This window comes from Rattus norvegicus, chromosome 2, assembly GCF_036323735.1.
Source record: "Rattus norvegicus strain BN/NHsdMcwi chromosome 2, GRCr8, whole genome shotgun sequence".
Classification (NCBI taxonomy): Eukaryota; Metazoa; Chordata; class Mammalia; order Rodentia; family Muridae; genus Rattus; species Rattus norvegicus.
Window position 1 is genome coordinate 229,843,700 of NC_086020.1, and position 24,752 is coordinate 229,868,451.

A 24,752-nucleotide genomic window follows, 5' to 3' on the forward strand; every position below is an offset into this window, starting at 1 on the left:
AAGTCCCTTTCTCATTAAACAAATGGGCAAATGCTACATGAAAAAGTACTCAACAAAGTTTGACCCTCAGAGAAATACACATTAAAGTTGCAGTAAGATACAGCTCATTACCCACTAGGATTATTATATAAAAACATAGAGGATCGACGGCTTTATCCGGTGCTAGGGAGACTGAACATGGTACAGCTGAGGAGAGAGTAACCTGACAGGGACGTAAACAGTTAAACATGGAGCCACCATTGGCCTGTGTATATATTCCTGTGTGTGCATCCAAGACGAATGGAAATATAGGTCCTCGCAAAGCTTCAGTGAGAGCATTTACAACAGCAATATTCTAAACAGCCAGAAAAAGTAGAAAGCCCATGTCCAGGATTGATCAGTGGATGAACGAGGTGCCATGATCCACCTTAATGGGGTGACCCATGGCACAAAAGGGTGTGAGGCACTAGCAGATGCTGTGACCTGGGTGTGCCTCCCACTCCCACATGCAGCTGTGGGAAGCCAACCACAGCTGACCCACACTGTGTGATTCCACTCACAGGCAACACTCAGAGCGTGCCAGGCTACAGAGCTGGGAAGCAGCTTACTGTCCCTCAGACAGTGTCAATGGGAACAGAGGGTGAGGAGAGAGAGGGCGGGCAAAAGTGCTAACGAGTCAGAATTTATACTTGGATGAAACAAATGCTCTATAACTAGACTGTGATAGAACTTTGAGAATATACTTAAAGAGGAGCGAGCTATCATGTGTACATGTATGAATTATATACGTATCAGGAAGGCTGTCTCAAAATGTGATCGACAAAATATTAGAAGAAGTCTAAACATGGTCTGTTTTTCTCTAGGTAATAAAGGACTCCTTCAATGGGTCCCCATGTTACAAATAACAAGTGAAGTTACCGAAAAAGAATTTGTACTCTAACTGGCATAATTAGTGATTTCTGTCTACTGAAAATGCCATAGGGAAGTTGAAAGCAGAAGCCAGTCGTGATATATTTGCAACAGGAGATCTGTCTAGTCACAGCAAAGTGTGAGGCAGTTTGTATTCTAGTCACAATGTGCCGTCCTTCTCAAGCCAACTGGTTGCTTTGGGGGAGAGGTTGGGTCTGGTCAGTGCTCCTCAGCTGCAGTGTGACTGGATAGGTGCCCAGCAAGAGGGTCAGAGGAGTAATATTGCCACCTTGTTCCCAGGGGTTAGCGCAAGGTGACTCGCTGAAGTAAAATTTTCTCAACCAGGAAGCTTCTGTCCTTAGGGCTTCTCTGTGGTCCAGAGGGCCATCAACATTGCCTCACCGCATCTCCCACAGGGAGCTGTGGGCCTCTAACAGATTGCCCACAAACAGTCCTGGTTCGTTGTGCCCAGGACCATTTCTACACCTAGCAGAATTATGTAAGAGTTACAGTCACTTCACTGTCTTGCCAAGACCTTGTCAGATTTTAAGACTTTTGGCATCTGAGACACTAGTTAATAGACATATCATTTGGTATGGTGACTCCACTCTCAGCGATGTCCTCGACACACACCCAGAACTAGTACATGTTGCAGAAAGTCTAGGGAGTGTGCACCAGGAGGGAAAACATCTGTAGCAGTAGTGTCTTCGAAGCTTAAATGCTACAACCCACCGCAGGGCCCAGTGGGTGGAGAAGAGATACATTTTAACTGGTTTGCACCACAGACTGTGGCACATACAGCAGTTAGACAAAGGAATGATGGGGATTTGTTTCACAAATATCCTGATCAGAAGAACCCATCGGCCAATGCATGCATGGAATTCCAAGCCTTACATAAAGATAAACCAGGAAGAGTTACTACAACAGTTATCAGAGCGAGCTGGCCATCTTTATTTAGGGAGTTATTTCACTGTTAACAGGTACACTGGAAATATGGGCAATTGGTTTTCTTTTGTCTTTTAGATTGTCAGAAGAATTTATTTCATTGTCATTTATATTACTTATGTTCTGCTTAAAGTGTTCTGTGTCTGAATTCTTCCCTTTTCCGCAACCCCCCACCCCCATGCCCTACCTTTTTGATTTTTTTGAAATAGGATCTCATTCTATAGCCCAGTCTGGCCCCAAGCTTACAACACACTTCCTGCTTTCAGTCTCAAGTGTCGGACTATGGGTGTGAGCCACCATGTCTGGAGAACTATATCTTTTTTATAAGGACATCAATCATATTGGCAGAGAACCTTCACTTATTTTCTTTAAACTCTAATTAACTCATGAAGACTCTGTTCCCAAATAAGAGTGCATTCTACTCTCTTAAATTACAAGGGATTAAGAACTGAGTATCACTTTTTTTTTTATTTTTTTATTTTTTTGGAGTGGGGTTGGGAGTAAAATTCAAGCCACAATGATGTTGGGTTTGTTTTAATTGTTTTGACCTTGAGATTTCTTTTGGGACTTTGGAATAGACAGGTCGAAGCCTGAATCTGTCGGGCAGTGGACAGGCGCCGAGGACTCAAGTGTTCAGGTGACAGCCACGAGGACAGAGAAAGTGAGTCTACCGGGTAGGTAGAAGAAGATCTGAGAACAGGACATTGGTGAGAGGGACAAACCCACCAAGGAGACTTTTGAGAAGCCAAAAGAGGTGCTGTACAAGACAGGAAGAGATGGTTCCACAAGGAAAAAGGGAAGAGGTTGTGTGAAGGAAACTTTAGACAGCTGATGGCTGAAGCGGGTTTTGGAATGTGGCGGAGGATCGGAAGGAGTGACATGGGTAGAAGCTAGATCAACCTATGAGGAAGTCGAAGCGGTCCAGAGCCTGCAGAACACCCTTCAAAATCCTGAATGAGAAAGGGAAAGGAGGAACACGAAGCGGAGGCTGTAGTGGAGTCCCGAGAAAGTTATTACCTTGGTTACGATTAGGATGGGGGTAGTTCGGACACGTTAAAATAATGATTCAAAAGCTTTGGGAGAGATGGGCGTTGGAGATAGAAAAGGAAGGTATTGATTCTGGCTCTGAAAAAAATGAAGGGACAGGACCAGAGACTAGGAAAGGGGAGTCTCTTCCCTTCAAAGGAAAGGAACAGGAGAGTGGGCGGGGCTTTCACGGTGCTGCCTGGACAGCAGGAGGTTGGGTTGGACCCTAGCGTGGTTTCTCTGTGATAAAAGGAAGCAGTGTTCTGAGAGTACATAAAAGCTTAAATGGCTAGAAGGCCAAGAGAAGGTTTGAAGGCGTCGTTATAACAGGCAGATTCATGGACTGAGAGAAAAGCAGCATGTGGGGCTATTAAGATGGCACAGTGGGTAAAGGGCTTGACACTAAGCCGGCCAGTCTGAATTTGACTCCCAGGACCCACATGGTGGAAGGACAGAAGCAACTTTCATAAGTTATGCTCTGACCGCCACGCACGAGCTATGGCATGCATACAGTCAGTCCTCACTCACCAAAAATAGATAAATATGTAATGAATTTTAAAAAGCAGAATATGGATTCTGAGGATACAGAGGACCTAATGGCGACGATGTTATGGCCCAGTAAGACTAACGTACAACCTCTAGTTCTCATGCAATAAACCTTATTTAATAATCACATCAGTCTAATGAGAGAGAACATGGAGTAGGGAATCCCTAGACGTTCAGGGACCCTGATGCCTGTCTGATGGTCCCTCCACCTTCTAGAGCTGTAGTATATTATCTTGTACCCAAAAAAGAATGTGTAGAAGGGGAAATCATGCAGAGGATATTGTGGGAAGGTTTAAGGACCAAGCCCGGTGGTGGGTGACATAATTTCTGCTGTATACCTACCATAAACCAACGTTTAGTTCTACCTGCCCCCATCGAGTGCAAGGGTGACTTGGATTTGTAACTTGTTAGAGTGTTTTTTTTTTTAAAAAGCTCTCAATAAGCAATTATCTAGCTTTTATTTATTTATTTATTTTTATTATCTAGCTTTTATTGCAGATTCACACAGTTACCCTGTTTTAGTCAGTGTTCTGTTGCTACAAACAAGGCCACACTTCCTAATCCCTCTCAAGTAGCGCCACTCCCTAAGTGACCAAGCATTCAAATCCATGAGCTTGTGGGGGCCATTCCTATTCAAGCCACCACAGTCATTAGTGGCCTTGTTGGAGGAAAGGTGTCACTGAAAGTGAGCTTGAGGTTTCAGAAGCTCAAGCCAGGTTCAGTTCAGTTCAGTTCAGTCTCTCTCTCTCTCTCTCTCTCTCTCTCTCTCTCTCTCTCTCTCTCTCTCTCTGCTGCCACCTACGGATCTAACTTTCACCTCCTCCAGCACCATGTCTGCCTGCGTGCCACCATGCTTCTTCTTGTCATGAGGATAACGGACTAAACCTCTGAAACTGTAAGCCAGCCCCGAATAAATGCTTTCCTTTATAAGATTTGCTGTGGTCGTGATGGCTTTTCACAGCGATAGAACACGGACTGAGGCACCCTGGTTGAAGGACTTAGGGACTCTAAGAAGTTAAGTATCTTATCTAAAGCTACATGTGTGATAAGTGGCTGAGCTGGCATCCTGTCTGGAGATCTTACATAAGCAGACAGAGGCATATCAACCCATATTCAACAGGATAAGAGAGACAGGCATCGCTGTCTGAGGATGTAGAGAAATGAGATGCTAACACTCCGTCATCAGGGCTGAGAGCCAGGAAACTCTTTAAAGACACTGGCAAGCTACAGCAGGATGCCACGGCCACGTTGGCTGGGTTTTATCTCAACTCAATCTCATGGTTGTTTACCTTTGGAAAAGTGGTTTGAACTTGTTTTTCTCTTCCGTAAGTTGGGGTCACCAACTCTTATCTACAGAGTTACATAGGGTTAGGTAAATTAGCATGACTATCTGCTGTTACCATGAAATTACTTCTGAGGTGGACCGGTAGGCCTCAATAGAATTCTATGTTAGGGGAAGCACATAAGAAACAGTGTTTTTAAATGATGAATTTGGGAAGGTGGGGTGTACTCAGAGAACTATTGGCTTTTCAGCTGGGCTGGGACAAGAAGCTAACGTTGAGCACAAAGGACATATGAGTTAGAGTGTTCAAGTGGAGTTTAACTAATTCCACTCGAGTAAATACCCAGTCGGAATGTCCATGTAAGTTCAAAGAGAACTTCTGGAGGTTTAGGGGCAGTGATACAATGACATTAGAACACTATTTTTAATTTGTATTAATTTGTATATGTACGTGTATGAGCATGTCTGTGTGAGAGAGTGCCACAATGTGTGCGTGTGTGCGTGCATGCATGTGTGTGTGTGTAAGTGTGTGCATGTGTGTGTGTTTATGTGTGTTTTTTTTGTGTGTGTGTGAGTGTGTGTGTGTGTGTGTGTGTGTGTGTGTGTGTGTGTGTACCTCTGCAGGCAAGTAAAGGAAGTCAGATTGCCTTGCGGCTGGAGCTACAGGAAGTGTGAGCTGCCCTCGTGGGAGCTGGGAATTGCACTCGGGACATCTGCTGCAGCACTGTACCTTCTAAACTCCTAAGCCATGTCTTTAGTCCCTGGGCGGTTTTTATTTCTCTCCTAAGTATGATTTCATATGTCAATCAAATGTACTGAGCAGATAGAACACAATTCTCAGTCGACTTGGTGGTTATGTTTCTCAGGAGAAATTAATAATATAATCTTGTGCTTCATAAATCCATCTATCCACCCACCTGCCCAACATCGAAATGCTCACTATGTTAACATGACTTCATTCTACATGGACCTAAGTAGACAGTGAACAAACATCCACACATGGGACAGATAAATAGAACATGAAAACTTAGCAACATGTAGGCTACATCAGAAGGTGACAGACAAGGATTAGATCTTACATACGATGAAGTCTCTAATTACCACACCGTCCCAGCCTTTTGAAAACACAGACATAAAGGGAATATGAGTCATGCCACTCTTATTACCTTGTAAAAATTCGACTATCTTTTGGCAAAACAGGGTTTTTCCTTCCTTGAGCTCAGTGGAAAAATAACATGTACTTTCTGTTAATGGCCAAGCTTTAGGAAGTGAAAAGTTAACCTCAGTCATTTCGGGTAACTCATTGTCAACAGCAGTCCCCAAAACGCCCAGTCTGAGTTTTCTTTGGATCAGTAGAAAAGGTTCTCTGAACCTACATTCTTGAGTTTATGTCCGAAGCATCCTCCCAGAGGCCCACGTATTGAAGGTCTGGTTGCCAGCCTGGAGCACCTCTGGGAGACTGGGGGACCTTTAAAAGATGGGGCCTTGTGAAGTTAGATCTTTTCTGCCCTTGAAGGGGATCCTATAACTCATGCCCATTTCTCTCTCTCTCTCTCTCTCTCTCTCTCTCTCTCTCTCTCTCTCTCTCCCTCCCTCTCTCTCTGCCATGAGAACAATTTCTTCCACTCTGCACCCTGCCGTGTTAATGCTTCATCATAAACCAGAAGCAGTGAGACCAAGAGGTCGTGGGTGCTGGGAACCGAGCTTTCATTCCCTGGAAGACCAGCCAGTGCTCTTAACCACTGCACCATCTATCCAGCTTCCACTCCACTTTTGAAAAGTAGATAGCATCAGGTATTTTGTCATAGCAATGGAAAGCTCACCAGTACAACACAACACAGTGCAGTGCTACACAATGCAGTGCAATGTAACACAACTCAACACAACATAATGTAACACAACATAATGTAACACAATGTAACACAACACGATGCAATACAGCACAACCCAACACAATCCAGTGAAGTAGATGTACATTCTGGATCTCCAGTTAATGAGCTTACACATTGTTTCCAATTTCCCACTACAGTCAACAATACTGTACAACATCCTAAAATGTATTTCCTTGAGAGGTGTAATGGCTATTCCTGGTTGTCAACTTGACTATATCTGGAATGACCTACAATCCAGAATTGGAGGGCTCACCTGTAATCCAGATCTTGCGGCTGGAAGACACAAGTTTCCGACCTGGATCTTGGCATGCTGATCTTGAGGCACAGTGGCTATGAAAAGCGTAGGTTCAGGCAAGGTAGCACACATCTTTAATGCCAGGAGACGGAGGCAAGAAGATCGCTGAGTTCCAGGTCAGCCTGGGACAAAGCAAGTCCCAGATCCAGGCGTGGTGGTACACACCTTTAATCTGGGCCCCATCTTCTACTGGAGGCCTACATAAGGGCATTGGAAGAAGGAAGACTCTCTCTTCTTCAGCTGCTTGCACTTACCTGTCAGCACATCTTTGGAACCTACTTCTACAGAAGATCAGCTGAAACAAGTAGCCTCATGGGACTGAACAACTACTAGATTCTTGGATTTCCATCCACAGCTGCCCATTGTTGGGTTAGTTGGACTATAGACTGTAAGTTGTCACAATAATTCCCTCAATATAGAGAGACATCCCGTAAGTTCTGTGACTCTAGAGAGTCAGAGAAAGAAGTTTGCGAACAATTCTTTAGGGAATAGAATCAGGTATAGAACTGCTGAATTATGAAGGACGGACAGCCTTACTAAGGAATGTCTAGTTGCTCTTTGAACTGATTGAACTAATTTACACTAGCACCACTGAATAGCAGAATGTGTAAACATTTGGTGCCAGAACACGTTTTGAAGGAAAAGTAGTAAGGCTTAGCAGTTAAGAGAACTGACTGCTCTTCCAGAGGTCCGGAGTTCAATTCCCAGCCACCACATGGTGGCTCACAACCATCTGTAATGAGATCTGATATCCTCTTCTGGTGTGTCTGAGGACAGCTACAGTGTCTAATGTATATTAAATAAATATATAATATATAATCATATATTATATAATATATTAAATATATAATATGCAACATATATAATATATATTAAATAAATATATAATAAATAAATCTTTAAAAAGGATGAGATGGCAGCCATTGTCTCAGCTGAAGAGCTTTGTGTTTTCAAGGATTTCTTGGCTGTCAGGTGTGGCCTTCCCCCTGTGAAATAGTTGTGAAAACGAAAACAATATTCTTATACCTGTCCATTTGTGTATGAGAGTTATCAGTGTTCTTCTGGTAATCCAGAATTACATGAGTCTTAAATATATTTATTCTGACTGTGACTTGTTTAGAAAAGCCTTGCTGCTGCCTTTGAGCACTTAGACTTTTAAGGTCTGTCAACCTGATACTTGGGGTCAGGTCATCAAATGAGGCATGTTCCCCATTTTTAATAATTTTGTTCATTTCGTTACATTCGATAATAACTAAAGTTTTAGGAGACCCGTTAAGGGAACCAGCCTTCAAGAATATCATCCACATAGACAAACTCTCTGGAGCTAAAGCAGTGTTGAGCTCAGCTCCCGTTCTTTGCCACCAGTCGGAAAGGAAATTGCCAGACAATATAATAACACACGCACTGAAGAAAAATAGATTTCTTTGTGAGCGATATTAGACACTAGAGAACATTGAAACAATGGTGTTTCTTTAGAGACTAGTAGGCCTTATTGAGGAGACAGAAACCCCATTTCCCAGTGAACCCTTTTCCTAAATAGCAGTCTTGGTGTTCTACCCCCCACGATGGTCCTTGGCTCTGCTTGACTGACTTTGACTAACAGTCCTGAACGTACTTTTTGGAGAAAAAAAAAACTTTTCATCTTTCCCTAGTCATGACAAGTCAGATATCCTGATAGATAAAAAGTACTCCAATAATAAAAGTACAAAGCCCTATAAAGGGATTTAGCCAAAAAAAAAAAAAATCCAGATGGACTCCACTGAGGAACTGAAAGACTTTAATGATTATAGATAAAAGGTATGGTGGTCCTGGATGGATGGTCATTGTTGAAATTACTGGTTGCACTCAGGCATGGTGGTACATGTCTGTCATCCCAGCACCGGGGAAACAGAGGCAGAAGGTTCTTGGGTTTGAGGTTAAACTGGGCTACATAACAAATTCCACATCAGCCTGGGCTACTAAGCGAGTTTCTGCCTGAAAATATAAATAAGAACATAAAAAATATCAATTGTCCCCACAAAATATGTATGTGTGGCATAATTACCCACGCTCCTGACACATTTTGGCAAAGTAATTCCAATGTTCATCAGAATAATGAACTGAATATAGCCAGAAAACTTCTAAACTTAAGACTGATACATTGTAACTGTCCTGCAAGATCTGGTGTGAAACAGAAACCACAAAAGCAGGTAGCACAAAGGACAAAGGGATGATTGCTACTTTTGAGCCAGTTTTAAATTTTTATTGTTATTATTTTTATATGTGTGTATGTGCGGGCCAGAGAATACAGGTACCCACAGCGGCCATAAGAGGGCGCTGGATCCCCTGGAGCTGGAATTCAGGCAAGTCATGAGCCACCTGACCCAAGTGGTGTGAAGCAAATTTAGGTCCTCTGTAGGAGCGAGCAGTTTGCCTTCCTGTCCACCAAGTTGTCTCTCCAGTCCCTGAATCCAATTCGAAAGACTGGACAACTCAATATCTGTAACGGATCGTGGCTTAGCCAGTACCGAGTCAGGTCATTGCTTTATACCATATGCCATACAGATTTCAAATGAATCGAGAGGCTGTCAAAAGCGAAAGCATATAATTATCACGAGGATATAAAATTGAACGTTTGCTTATCTCCTAAGAAAAAATTGGAAGTTTAATGGAAAATATTTAATTAAAATTTCTACACAGTTTCTTCATGTTTCCTCATGGTGATCTCTCCCTGAGAGAGCCGACCAGCCGAAAGAGCTATGGTGTAGAAATAAGAAAGGAAGAGATTTGACCTTACTCTGTGCATCTTAAGAAGATAATATTATAGTGCCATTACTGGCAATTTTACCCTTTCTCTACAATGTTTTCCATATTTTGATTACTTGCTGATATATGTACAGTGGCTAAAATTACTTGATGTGCAATGTGAAGACTTGAGTTCAGAGCCAAGCATCCACAAAACTAGTCAGGCCCGGGTTCACACATTCGAGTAAACCCAGCACTGCTGGAGGCAGGTGAGGACGAGAGAATCCCTGGGGCTTGTTGACTACCAGTCCAGTCAATGAGAGTGGCCTCCAGGATGAGGGAGAGACCTGCCTCAGAGGAATAAGGTGGACAGCAATAGAGAAGGATCCAGTGCCCTCCTCTGGCATCCAAGCACACATCCAGGCATGCCCGAACACATAGGTGCACACACATACACATACACATACACATACACATACACATACACATACACATACACATACACATACACATACACATACACCACACCACACACACCAACCTCCATTGAACATATACTCACACATACCACACACACAAACACCATAGACACCACTCATACACATCACACACACACACACACACACCACACACATACATACACACACACACACCCCATCTTAGTTAGAGTTTTACTGCTGTGAACAGACACCATGACCAAGGCAACTCTTACAAGGACAACATTTAATTGGGGCTGGCCTACAGGTTCAGAGGTTCAGTCCATTATCATCAAGGCAGGAACATGGCAGCATCCAGGCAGGCGTGGTACAGGAGGAGCTGAGAGTTCTACATCTTCATCTGAAGGCTGTTAGCAGAATACTGGCTTCCAGGCAGCTAGGGTGAGGGTCTTAAAGCCCACACCCACAGTGACACACCTACTCCAACAGGGTCACACCTTCTCATATTGCCACTCCCTGGGCCGAGCATATCCAAACCATCACACCCCCACAGCACACATGTACGTACCACATCCCCACAAAACACACACACACACACACACACACACACACACACACACACACACACACAGTCTTATACACTCACACCACATACTCTTTAGCATGAAAGAAAATAATGTATTTTTGAAAATAACTCGAAGGCTTTAAAGTAGGATAAAGAAACTCTTGAAAATCATCTTTTAAAAAATGATACTCATCTCAATTTGAAAACAGGCAAAGAGCCTGGCTGTATAAAAAAAAAAAAAAAGAAAAGAAAGAAAGAAACCCAGGTCATTAAAAGAAGTAAAAGTAGCCAGCAGGCATAATAAAATACATTTTATTTCACTGGTAATCAGAGAGATACAAATTAAATAATTATGAGCTATCACAGTAGCCAGGGAAACTGGCAGAGATGAAAGTGAAGAGGAATTGCAGAAGTGGGCCAGCAGGAAGGTCTTCGGAGATGGCGTAATCAGGGCTGCTCGTTTGGAGTAGACGACCACTGCTAGGGAGTTTGGCAAAGGCATCAAACGTCTTCTAAACCTCGTATCATCATTTTACCATTAAGAAAATAGTCAGGTAAGTACAGCAAGTCTTGGAAAAGTGAGTATGAGTATGAGCAACTGTCTAGTGCTCGTCTCAGAGGAGGCGCTCAGGAAGGGGTGACATCTGTAGAATTGAAATAATGTTTCATTTCAGGCAAATTATCTCCGATTTTACTTCAAGTGGAAAGGTGTCACAGGATGACGGAAAGACGGAGCACAACAGAATCTATGCCGCCGTCGCACTTTGGAAGCCTGTGTAATTGGGCATGTGTGCATTTAAAAACAAAGCGAAGCAAAACAAACTGGAAAGAAGTGTCCTCTGCGTCCTAAGGTAGCTCATTCTGGAGGGTGGACTATGGATGATTTAAAGGTATTTTATTTCTTTGTAATTTCCTTATTTTTTAAATTGATATATAAGGACTTGAGAGATGGTTCAGAGGTGAAGAACACGAGATGTTCTTCCTTAGCATCCTCAAGTCCTAGCATTCACGTAGTGACTTAGTAACAGTCTGGAATTCCAGCTCTAGAGGATCCAATGTCCGTTTCTATGGGTACCACGCGTGCACCTGGTATGCAGACATACATGTAGGCAAAACACTTTTATAAAATAACAATTTCTATATGACATGTATTTAGTTTATACTCAAAAATCATTACATAATGAACCTGATCTTCTATGCACTCACCCCTCAGGGTATTTCCGATCTCCCTCTTGTTTACTTTGTGTCTCCTAGACATTACAGGTCCTGATTCATCCCAGCCTGGGACAGAGCCCAAGCCCAGCCCAGCCTAAGGATGGACTAGTCTGGTTATGGCTGATTCTCTCTATGGTTCAATTAACTCACATAAAGTGTAGAAATAGGAAAATTGTTTCAGAAACTGTTGTGAGACTTTGAATGTGATGGGCCACCCCATCTTCCAAGGCCCAGACAAGCACATGCTATGGAGCCCTCATTTTGTGTGTTAGAAGGGATGTCTTGTTACTCTTCACAGGTAGATCATATATGTCTAAGGTAGGGTTTACTGCTGTGGACAGACACCATGACCAAGACAACTCTTACAAGTACAACATTTAATTGGGGCTGGCCTACAGGTTCAGAGGTTCAGTCCATTATCATCAAGATGGGAACATGGCAGCATCCAGGCAGGCATGGCGCAGGAGGAGCTGAGAGCTCTACATCTTCATCTGAAGGCTGCTAGCAGAAGACTGGCTTCCAGGTAGCTAGGGTGAGGGTCTTAAAGCCCACACCCACAGTGACACACCTACTCCAACAGGGCTACACTTTCTAATAGTGCCACTCCCTGGGCCACACACAAACCATCACACGCCACAAAGTCCACCTTTACTCTGATGAAATTGAAAGCCTGGTGTCAGGCCATGGGTTTTATGTGTATATAAAACTTCAAAAAATAATTGTGGAGTTTATTACTGTACATTTATAGCCACTCTAATGGTGGGTTAGTCGTTTTTACAGGAGTAATGAAATGGGGCTGGGGAGACCGCAAAGCACTTGCTGCTCCTGCAGGGGATCTGGGATCAGTTCCTAGCACCCACAGGGTGGCTCGTAACAGTACTTGGCTCCAGTTCTAGGTTATTTGATGCCCTCTTCTGGACTCCTCAGGCACCAGGAACTCACATGTTTTACAGACATAAGTGGAGACAAGACATCCATATACAAAATAAAAACAAAAACAAAAAAAAGAGTAACGAAGTAAAATGAATAATTAGCTAAATAATTATCTATTCATTGCATACAGGTTTTGTCTCCACGTCGTGCTTATTTCTGTATACAGCGATTCCTCACCTTGTTGTAAGGAATATCTTTTTAACCTAATTTATAGTTATTGTTAGTGAAGACCTCTGGATTAAAATTTAAATATTTTACTCAAAATACACACAAGTTGCACATAATTTAATTTTAATACTGCATTACTAAATACCTTAAAAAAAACCTGAGTTATTTTTTTAAGGATGTTAGTGATCTCATTTTTTTTTTTGTTTTTTTTGTTTTTTTTTTTTTGTTTATTAACTTGAGTGTTTCTTATTTACATTTCGAGTGTTATTCCCTTTCCCGGTTTCTGGGCAAACATCCCCCTAACCCCTCCCCCTCCCCTTCTTTACGGGTGTTCCTCTCCCCATCCTCCCCCCATTGCCGCCCTCCCCCCAACAATCACGTTCACTGGGGGTTCAGTCTTAGCAGGACCCAGGGCTTCCCCTTCCACTGGTGCTCTTACTAGGATATTCATTGCTACCTATGAGGTCAGAGCCCAGGGTCAGTCCATGTATAGTCTTTAGGTAGTGGCTTAGTCCCTGGAAGCTCTGGTTGCTTGGCATTGTTGTACATATGGGGTCTTGAGCTCCTTCAAGCTCTTCCAGTTCTTTCTCTGATTCCTTCAACGGGGGTCCTATTCTCAGTTCAGTGGTTTGCTGCTGGCATTCGCCTCTGTGTTTGCTGTATTCTGGCTGTGTCTCTCAGGAGCGATCTACATAAAACCTGAGTTATTTTGTGTCTGGAAAGTTGTTTTATTCTTAGATACTTATAAATTATAACACGCGATCGATAACTTTCAAAATCAGATTTGGATATGACTGAGTTTTTAAATTTTCAAGTAAACTTAACCCAATTACGTTAAATGTTTTCACAAAAATTAAGTCCTCTGCAGCTGCAATGCTAAGTTTATTACTGAGTACAGTAAGTAGCAAAATTTCACTTAGGTTTCCCCAGGCCTGAGTTCTCACAATTTTTGGTATTAAAACTCCTTAAGCTATTAAATCATTTAGGACTCCAAAGGCCTTTGCTCCTGGGGATAACGTCTCTCAATACTTGTATATTGTAGCTAAGACTGGAAAGGTTTTTAAAGTTTTAAAAATTATGTGCTCTGGGCTGGAGAGATGGCTCAGCGGTTAAGAGCACTGACTGTTTTTCCAGAGATCCTGAGTTCAATTCCCAGCAACCACGCGGTGGCTCACAGCCATCTGTAATGGGATCTGAAGTCCTCTTCTGGTGGGTCTGTACAGTGACAGTGTACTCACATATATAAAGTAAATAAATCTTTAAAGGGGCAAAAACAAACAAACAAACAAAACAGCCCAAATACAACTTTGGATTTCGGTTAAAAAAAATGTGCTCATGGGTGCCTGAGCTTGGATTTGTGCATGTGAGTGCAGTCCCTAGAGAGGCCAGAGGAGGGAGACAAATCTGTTGCAATTAAGAGTTACAGCCTGTTGTGTGCTACTTGATGGGGGTGCTGGAAATTGAATTTTGTCCTCCAAAAGAGCAGCATACACTCTTAACTGCTTCTCTCCAGTCCCCACTGGAATGTTTATATACATCTACATGTATGCATGCATACATACACATATATGTAATCTTACACATATCCATGTATGTATACTTACATATACACACACACACACACACATATATATATATATATATATGTATTTGTATGAATATACACACATATATATGCAAGCGACGCTCCTACCAGCTCTTGGAGCAATGACGGCTTTAAGAGACTTGCAGTCTTAGGAGAACTCTACATACAAAACCATGAAACTAAAACAGGCAAAAATGCGTTTAATATTGTTAAGGGAAAAAAACCTGAGACTTGAGTACCTGGAGCCACTGGTTTAAAACAACACAATACATATTTAGGATTACTGTAATGTGTTGAATATTCTAACATGATCCTTGATACACCTTTGCTTTTTTTTTTTTTTGCAGAAATCTGAAGAAAATCACGAATATGGTCGTGGCCACTACCTCTAGCTGCTACTTCATTATGCAAGAATCTATTTCATTAGACCTGTCTAATTGGATGACTCTGACAAGTTAATTTGTTTATTTCTCCTACTTAACTGCTTTCTCCACTTTGCCTGGGGCCCCTGAAGTCTGGGATTGTGTGGCTCTTCGTGTTGCTCCTGGGGTAGCCTCAGCCCCAGCCAGTGGCCTTTAAGCTCAATGCGTTCCTACTGAGACTGCCTCTCTGCCTCAGTTTTCTGGTGCCTTATGGGAAACATTTGCATAGGTTTTGGTGGATTTTTGAGGGGACGACTGTGGGCCCACGGTCCTCCTCCCCCGACTTTAGCCTTGTTCCTGGAACACAGAGTCCAGATTCTTGCTCCAGTTGGAGGTGGAGCCGACCTTCAGGGCTCTCACAGCTCTGCAGCCCATAGCTTGCTTGCTTGCTTGCTTGCTTGCTTGCTTGCTTGCTTGCTTGCTTCCTTCCTTCCTTCCTTCCTTCCTTCCTTCCTTCCTTCCTCCTCCCTCCCTCCCTCCCCGCCCCCTCCCAAATCCCTTTCTGGGCTGCTTGTGAAAGACCCCAGCTTAACAGCAGTAACGCCATTTTACAAGGCTGTACTTAAGATGACTGGTTCAGAGAAAGGTTAGAACACTGAGTACACAGCGGCTGCCAAACAAGATGTGTTTGGTTGAAGGCCTGGCAACAGGACGACTTCGGTTGAGCACCTGACAATGAAAAAAAGCCCCGGGAGAGGTCCCACACCCTGGTGGGGGGCCGAGTCAGTCGTTATGTTCCAAGAAGGTAGCTAAGAAACTTGCCCCCGGGCTGAACCCTTGGGGGACCGAGTCAGCCGTTATGTTTCAGAAAGGTAGCTAGGAAACTTGCCCCTGGGCTAAACCCTTGCCATATTAGAATCCACCAATTATGTCCCTGTAACCATACATCTGCTTCTGTATGCTTGCTTCTGCTCCCCAAAATCCTATAAAAGCCCATCCTTGGTTCTGTGGGGTGCGCCAGTCCCCCGAGTGACTGAAGCGCCCACAGGTGCCTGTGCCTGTGTATCCCGACAATAAACCAAATCCTCTTGCTGATTGCATCCTGTGGTGTCTCGGTCTGGTCTTTGGAGTTAGAGGGTCTCCATCCCGAGGGAAAGTTCTCCCTGAGAGCTTTTCATTTGGTGCGTTGGCCGGGAAAGGAGATCCTCCACCCAGGGACCACCGACCACCCACTGGGAGGTAAGCCGGCCAGCGTCTGTCTGTCTGTCTGATTTTGTCTCGTTCTGCCTTATTCTGTCTGTTCTGTGAGCGCTCAGCCAGGTCTGTTCTGTGAGCGCTCAGCCAGGTCTGTTCTGTGAGCGCTCAGCCAGGTTGTTTGGAATTTGGGCGGGACGAAGAAGGAGCTGACGAGCTCGGACTTCTCGCCCCGCAACCCTGGAAGACGTTCCAAGGGTGTTAGGGGCCCGACTTTTCGGGGCCCAATCTGGGAGAGGAGAAAGATCCGGACTAACGGCACTTCTGTCTGTATTTTTGGCTTTCAGAGGGCCCCGGACCTTTGCCACCTCCATCTGACTTTTGCTTTCAGTTTGGTACCAAAGCCGTGCAGCACGCCTGTCTGTTGTTTGTTTGACTGTTGGTGTTGTTTGTTTTCTCTGTGTTCTAATCTTCCTTAGAACTAACATGGGACAGTCCCTAACAATGCCCCTAAGTCTCACTCTTGATCATTAGAAAGACGTCCACGACCGGGCACACAACCAGTCCGTCGAGGTTAAAAAAAGAAAAATGACAGACTCTCTACACATCCGAGTGGCCCACTTTCGGAGCGGGATGGCCAGTAAATGACACATTTAATAAGATCATTATTTTACAGGTTAAAGATCGGGTCGTCCACGGACATCCTGACCAGGTTTCTTATATTATCACTTGAGAGAGTCTCGCCTTAAACCCCCCCCCCCCGGGCGGAACCCTTCCTGGACCCGAATTGGCCTCCCCTCAACCCCCAGCCTGTCCCCTCGGCCCCGCCCGGTCCGCCGGCCACGTCTTTCTCTCTCTACCTTTGTGAACTAAGAAACCTGTCCTCCCGGCAGACCCAAACTCCCCTCTCATAAATCTTCTCTCTGACAGGCCCGGCTAAAACGGAGGAGGCAGAGCCGCCGGCCAGATCAGTTGCCGGGCCACAGTCTGATAAGGGTTTCTCCCCTGTCGCAGGGAGATTGCGCAATAAGCGCGAGGTGATGCCAGATTCAACCTCCCAGGCTTTCCCACTTAGACAGGGAACCGGTGGCCAGACCCAATACTGGCCGTTTTCAACAGCTGACATTTACAATTGGAAACAACACAACCCTTCTTTCTCCAAAGATCCGGTGGCACTCACCGACCTAATAGAATCTGTTTTACTTACCCACCAGCCTACTTGGGATGACTGCCAACAGCTCTTACAGGCCCTCTTAACCTCAGAAAAAAAACAAAGAGTGTTCCTAGAGGCCAGAAAGCATGTTCTGGGAGATGATGGGCGTCCCACCCAGCTGCCTGAGGACCAAACTGGGATTTTAATACAGCTAAAGGTAAGGGACACCTACGCCTTTATCGCCAGTTGCTTCTAGCGGGTCTCCGAGGGGCTATACGACGCCCTACTAATTTGGCTCAGGTAAAACAGGTATTACAGGAAGCAGGGGAAACTCCCTCCGCCTTTCTAGAGAGACTTAAGGAGGCCTACCGTATGTACACTCCCTATGATCCAGATGACCCAGGACAAATGACGAGTGTCTCTATGTCCTTCATCTGACAGGCTGCTCCAGATATCAAGACTAAGTTACAGAGGTTAAAAAAATTTACAGGGCTATACATTACAAGATTTACTTAAAGAAGCTGAAAAGATTTTTAATAAGAGAGAGAATTGAGTCGAATCTTGGCCAACGTAGTTCAGGGCCAAAAAAGGAAGGGAGATAGGGGGGAGCTCGAAAGGGGCTGAAGCTGGATAAAGATCAATGTGCCTATTACAAAGAGAAAGGACACTGGGCCAGAGAGTGCCCCAAGAAGCCTGGCGGACCCCGAAAGCCTCGACCACGAACCTCCCTCTTGGCTCTAGATAAAGATTAGGGAGGTCAGGGCCAGGAGCCCCCCCTGAGCCCAGGGTAACGCTTAAAGTTGGGGGGCAGCCGGTTGCTTTCCTGATAGACACAGGAGCCCAGCATTCAGTCCTCACTCAAGCTTCAGGACAACTCAGCGACCAGATGGCCTGGGTACAAGGAGCTACTGGTGAGAAACAATACCGATGGACTACGGACCGCCGGGTTCAGCTGGCTACTGGTAAGGTGACCCATTCCTTCTTACATGTTCCGGACGCCCGTACCCTCTGCTGGGCCGTGACCTGCTCACCAAACTAAAAGCACAAATTCATTTTGAGGAAAGAGGGGCCCAAATAACTGGCCCCCACGGAACTCCCCTTCAAGTTCTAACCCTATGAACCGGGACAGGACACTGGCTTGGGCAGAGACTGGTGGGATGGGGTTGGCACTCCAACAGCCCCCCTTAATTATACAGTTAAAGGCCACTACAACTCCAGTCTCCATAAAACAATACCCCCTGTCACATGAAGCTTATCAAGGTATAAGGCCTCACATTACAAGGCTTCTAGATCAAGACATCCTAGTCCCCTGCCGGTCGCCTTAAAATACGCCTCTTCTGCCTGTTAAGAAACCCGACACTGGAGATTATAGGCCAGTACAAGACTTGAAAAAGGTCAACAAGAGGATAGAAGATATTCATCCGACTGTTCCAAACCCTTACAATTTGCTCAGTAACTGTTCATCGATGAGAAACAGGGGTATGCTAAAGGGGTCCTAACACAAAGGTTGGGACTCTGAAAACGCCCTGTGGCCTACCTGTCTAAGAAATTGGACCCTGTGGCCTCCGGCTGGCCACCGTGCCTAAAGATGGTGGCTGCTATTGCTGTTCTGATCAAGGACGCTGGAAAATTGACTTTGGGACAGCCACTCACCCTCCTAGCACCCCACGCAGTGGAGGCCTTGGTAAAACAGCCCCCAGACCGCTGGCTCTCTAATTCCCACATGACCCACTACCAAGCCTTGTTACTGGATGCAGAACGGGTTCAGTTTGGGCCCGTAGTCGCCCTCAATCTTGCCACCTTGCTTCCTCTACCAGAGGAGGCAGAACAGCATGACTGACTACAAATCCTCGCAGAAGTACATAGAACCAGGCCGGACCTATCGGACCAGCCTCTTCAGAATGCTGACCACACATGGTACACGGATGACAACAGCTTCTTGGCAGAGGGAGAGCGAAAGGCTGGAGCTGCGGTCACTATGGAGGACAAAGTGATTTGGGCGAAAGCCCTGCCTGCTAATACCTCCGCACAACGGGCTGAACTCATCGCCTTGACTCAGGCGCTCAAGATGACAAAAGGTAAGAGGCTAAATATATATATACAGACAGCCGTTATGCCTTTGCCACGGCACACATCCACGGGGAGATCTACCGGAGGCGGGGGCTGCTCACATCTAAAGATAAAGATATTAAAAATAAGGCTAAAATTCTGGCCCTCTTAGAAGCCCTATTCTTGCCCAAAAGACTAAATATTATGTATTGTCCAGGACACCAGAAAGGGCACAACCCAGAGGCACAAAGAAACCGGCTGGCCGATGCCACGGCATGAAAAGCGGCCATGAGCAAACAAATCTTGCCCTTAAATAGCCCAGACCAACCCACGCCCCCACCAGTGGGACAAACCAGTTGGGTTTATGCCCATGAGGACATAGAGCTCCTAGAAAAAAATGGGGGCCATCTACCACCCTCAACTAAAACAGTGGGTCTACTAGATCGGGAAGAGATAAATCTGTGTTTTTTTTAAATCGGGACAAAGCGATACAAAAGGTGACTGAGAGTTACAAAGTGTGCGCTCAGGTTAACCCGGGAAAGACCAGGATTGGACAAGGAGTTCGTCCTAGGGGACACCGTCCTGACATCCATTGGGAAATTGATTTTACTGAAATTAAACCAAGTATATATGGATACAAGTATCTCCTAGTGTTTATAGACACCTTCTCAGGATGGGTCAAAGCCTTCCCCACAAAGCACGAGACTACAAAAATGGTCACCAAAAAGCTCCTCGAGGAAATCTTTCCCAGGTATGGCATGCCTCAAGCGTTGGGGTCAGACAACGGGCCCGCTTTCGTCTCCCAAGTAAGTCAGTTGGTGGCCAAATTGTAGGAGATTGATTAAAAATTACATTGTGCCTATAGACCCCAGAGTTCAGGTCAGGTAGAACACATGAATAGAACAATTAAGGAGACTTTATCCAAACTTAAGCTTGCAACTGGCTCAAAGGATTGGGTGGCCCTCCTTTCCCTAGTTCTATATCGGGCCCGGAATACCCCGGGCCCCCATGGTCTAACTCCTTTTAAAATAATGTATGGAACACCACCCCCATTTGTCCATTTCTTTGATTCAAACATTGCTGATTTTGCTGACAGCCCTTCTCTGAGGGCCCATTTACAGGCCCTACAGATTGTGCAGAGAGACGTCTGGAGACCTTTGGCCGCTGCTTACCAGGACAAGCTTGAACATCCGGTGGTGCCACACCCGTTCCAGATTGGAGACACCGTGTGGGTGCGCAGACACCAGACCAAAAATCTCGAGCCACGGTGGAAAAGACCCTACACCGTCCTCCTGACTACCCCGACCGCCCTAAAGGTAGACGGAGTCGCGGCTTAGATCCATGCACCACACATCAAGGCAGTCCGGTCTGAGAAATTGACTAATCACAACACTACACCCCAGACATGGAGAGTTCAGTACACTCCAAACCCCTTAAAGTTAAAACTCCTACGTGGCTCCTCCTAGCCCTTTTGTGGCCTAGAGTCAGTGGGGAAATAAGCCCCCACCAGACAGAAATTTCTTGACCAAGTCGAGTGAAAGATTTCACTCAAAGTTAACAAAAAAAAAAAATGGGGGAATGAAAGACCCCAGCTTAACAGCAGTAACGCCATTTTACAAGGCTGTACTTAAGATGACTGGTTCAGAGAAAGGTTAGAACACTGAGTACACAGCGGCTGCCAAACAAGATGTGTTTGGTTGAAGGCCTGGCAACAGGACGACTTCGGTTGAGCACCTGACAATGAAAAAAAGCCCCGGGAGAGGTCCCACACCCTTATGTTCCAAGAAGGTAGCTAAGAAACTTGCCCCCGGGCTGAACCCTTGGGGGGCCGAGTCAGCCGTTATGTTTCAGAAAGGTAGCTAGGAAACTTGCCCCCAGGCTAAACCCTTGCCATATTAGAATCCACCAATTATGTCCCTGTAACCATACATCTGCTTCTGTATGCTTGCTTCTGCTCCCCAAAATCCTATAAAAGCCCATCCTTGGTTCTGTGGGGTGCGCCAGTCCCCCGAGTGACTGAAGCGCCCACAGGTGCCTGTGCCTGTGTATCCCGACAATAAACCAAATCCTCTTGCTGATTGCATCCTGTGGTGTCTCGGTCTGGTCTTTAGAGTTAGAGGGTCTCCATCCCGAGGGAAAGTTCTCCCTGAGAGCTTTTCACTTGGACTTAGTAAGAAAGCTGGGACAGGCTCTGCCCTCTCTTGCTCAGGCCTTTCCAGTCCCGTGCCAGGGCCCGCAGAGCCTGCGGTAGAGGAAAGAGCCTTTCTTCTTTGCAGCTGTATTCTCTGAGGCGTCTGCCTCTGAGCCGGTGCAGGTGCCACTCTCTGACGTCTGCTGCCACCCACAACTTAGTCGCTAGATTTTGCTTTTCTTTCCATTCTCTTTTCCTTTTTTTGTCTGTGGGGTGGTTAGAGGTAATATGTTAAACATTTAAATCGTTGCTCATTCCTTATGCCTGAGCATAGATTAGCAAAGCTCTCTTTCTGCCTTTTTGTTTTGTTTTATTTTGCTTTTCATGTAGCCCAGGTTTACCTCAGTCTCACTATGTAGCTGAGGCTAGACTTGAACTCCTGGTCCTTCTCCCTCCACCTCGAAGTGCTGGAATGGTGAGCATGTTGCCATCCGAGTAAAGTTGTTTTTCTTGAATTTTTAAATTTGTGTTTATACATACATACATACATACATACATACACACACACACACGTATGTAGTGCACATGACATGGCCTACATGTAGAGGTCCGAGGAAAACCTGCAAATGATGTTTTCCACCCTGATGTCTGGCATGGCGGTGAGCACCTTTATTCACTGAGCCATCCGAGGGCCCAAGAGTTATCAGTCCTAGGGAATTCACTGTGGCTTAGAGGAGGACCATTCTTAGGATCTCTGTGTGCTGCTGCCGGAGTGAAATAGGATGCGTGTTTCCAGCGCTCGACGAGGCCCTAGGCTGGGCCGTCCGCCACGCCTCGTCCCTTTAAGAAAGCTTCCGTGCTTCTTGTGTTAAGCCAGCCACCTTGTAGCTGCTGTCTCCAGAGCCTCGCCCGCCACTGAAGGCAGTTTCAAAGCGCGTCTTCGGTGCACGTCCTCCCAGCTTTTCACATCCAGGATTACTTCAAAGGCTCAGCAGCCTTGGGAGGGAAGGACAGCAATAAACGAAATGCCAGCTGCAGAAGGGTTTGCTGTGGCAGCTGCTTGATTGTTGTATAGGTGGAGCGGAGGCTGCTCTCACCCTCTGAAGCCCACGGGCCTCACAGCTCATTACAGATGTTTTCTTCTGGTCTGCTTTCTCCTGGGGGTGGGGGTGGGGCGGGGGCGTGCCCTTCTGCCAGTCTGAGCCACTCCGTCTTCAGGCTTATGTAAATTTCCTGGGGCCTTCGCTGCTCCTTCTTCCACTGATCCCTTTATCTGTTGCCAACACTGGATTCTCCTAATCTTGCTTTGAGCTGAGAGGCAGCCACACTCGGGAGGGGAGAGGCGTCCCTGCTCAGGGGGTGGGACCCTCTCCGGGCTACCAGCTTTATTTCATAATTACTGAGCACAGCAGGAATGAGCATGAAGTCACAGCCTGTCAGAGAGCCCGCTGAAGCAAGACCCTAGGAGAAAGAGAGTTCTTGGGCCCCATCCTAGATCTGAAACCTTACCTTAAATGTTGTTGCTCTAAGCACGGATTGAAAAAACAATTTTTTTCCCCCAGACAGGGTTTCTTTGTGTAGCGATGGCTGATCTGGAACTCTCTCTCTCTGAAGACCAGGCTGGCCTCAAACTCAGAGAGCCTCCTGCCTCTGCCTCCTCCCCGAGTGCTAGTATTAAAAGCATGGGCCATCACACCCAGCATGAAAAAAATTTTAAGGTAAAAGGAATGCTGCCCCCCTCCCATTTCTCTGTGGGTGTGCAGACACCCACTGTCACTACTCTCAAGAGCTTGGGGCTCTGAAAATGCCTGTTGTCTATGTATCCATTTAGTTCTCTCCGAAGGCTGAACATCTTTTCCAGAAAGTTCTCTAGGCTTGGCTTCAAGGCCGCTTTTTGCTTCCTCCACTGACTCTCTCACACCGTGAAATGTCAGAGCAGCTGGCCAAACAGCAAACGCCCAAGCTAAAACAATAAAGGCTCTCTGGAGCCTCCAGCTTGCGCTGTGAGGGGTTGTTTCCTAAACAAAACAATCCCACCGAGGCTCTGCCACCTGCTGGCAAACACTTCCTGCCTGTGTGTATAATCTGAGAACCAAACCTGTTACAGTGTGTTCTGTGAATCGCTCCGCCTGGGTAGAGCCGGGTTGTTTTAGTCTTGAATTGTTTGCAGGGAGCTAACTGGGCTAGAAATGACAGGATGGTGGGTGAAACACAGTTTCCAAGAGTCCCAACCTCAGGCCAGTGTGTTGGTGTATGTGTGTGCGCACCTGTGTAGAGGTGCACGCGAATACATGTGCTAGGAAACTTCAAAGATATTGTGAGACAGCGAAGATTACATTTACTAAACTCTTCTCTAGGGCAAGTGATGTATAGAGGTCATAGGATAAGGTATATGGGTCAAGGGAATATTACAGCTGTTGTGTTTTATAAAAAGAAAAAGAAGCCAGGGTTATGTTTGGTGGAGATACGGTATGTTCTGTGGGCCCACACTGAGGCATCCCTTCCCCCTGAGGTACCAGCCAGGTATTGTATAAAATAGAGTTTATTTAGGGCATGGGGCGGGGAGTTGAGGGGTAGTAGAGACAGAGAAAGGCAGAGAGGGAGTAGAGAAGTAGAGGCCGGTCATGAGCATGTGGTGGGGGGAGTGAGAAGAGAGGGGGAAGAGGGGAAGAGAGCAGAGCAAGAGAAGGAGTGGGGGGGGGCAAACATCCCCTTTTATAGTGAGTCAGGCACACCTGACTGTTGCCAGGTAACTGTGGGGCGGAGCATACAGTTACTTGGGCTGGGGCTGAGAACCTGCAAGAGGCGCTGTTAAATAAAAGAATCGATTAGCTCACTGTGGTCTAAGGCAGATGAGATCAGATACCAAACCTTTGTTTTCTCTGGAGAGCTCAGAGCAGAATTGGTGGCTTAACAGAGGAGTCTGCATGTTCCATATTCCCCCATCCCCCACCTTCCCCATCCTCCCCCTCCCTCTATCCCCCACCTTTCTCCCATCCTTCGCCTTCCCCCATCTTCCAGTCTCTCTGTTCTCCCCATCATCCCTTGTTCTCCATAGCCCATGTCCTCCTGCTTCCCATATATCAGCAGAGTTGATGTGTCCTTCAAACACCAAGCTAGATTTGAGAGCATTTTTTTTTTTAAGTATACATCTGAAGACACCAACGAGCTAGCTTGCCATCGTGTTCCCTCACCTGGCCAAACCCTGAGCCCCCAGTTTGCCATTGTGCAGATTTGACTGGATCAGACTGTAGAGAGGGCAATGCTCGTCTAAAGACAGCGTTGGCTACTTACAGCCCGGGCTGGTCTTGAACTCATCGTGATCCTTCTGCCTCAGCCTCCTAACTGCTGAGATTAGGAGA

General features: G+C 45.7%; 1 long non-coding RNA gene across 2 annotated transcripts; it reads left to right on the forward strand.

Moving 5' to 3' along the window:
* The first annotated feature begins 13,297 nt into the window (after positions 1-13,297).
* On the forward strand, positions 13,298-21,399 carry LOC134485689 (uncharacterized). 2 transcript variants are annotated; one of them, XR_010063959.1, is made up of 2 exons: positions 13,298-16,102; positions 20,356-21,399. It is a non-coding gene; the product is annotated as an uncharacterized LOC134485689 (long non-coding RNA). The 2 variants fall into 2 exon arrangements; XR_010063958.1 differs by lacking the exon at positions 13,298-16,102 and adding an exon at positions 16,122-19,288.
* The last annotated feature ends 3,353 nt before the right edge of the window (positions 21,400-24,752 follow it).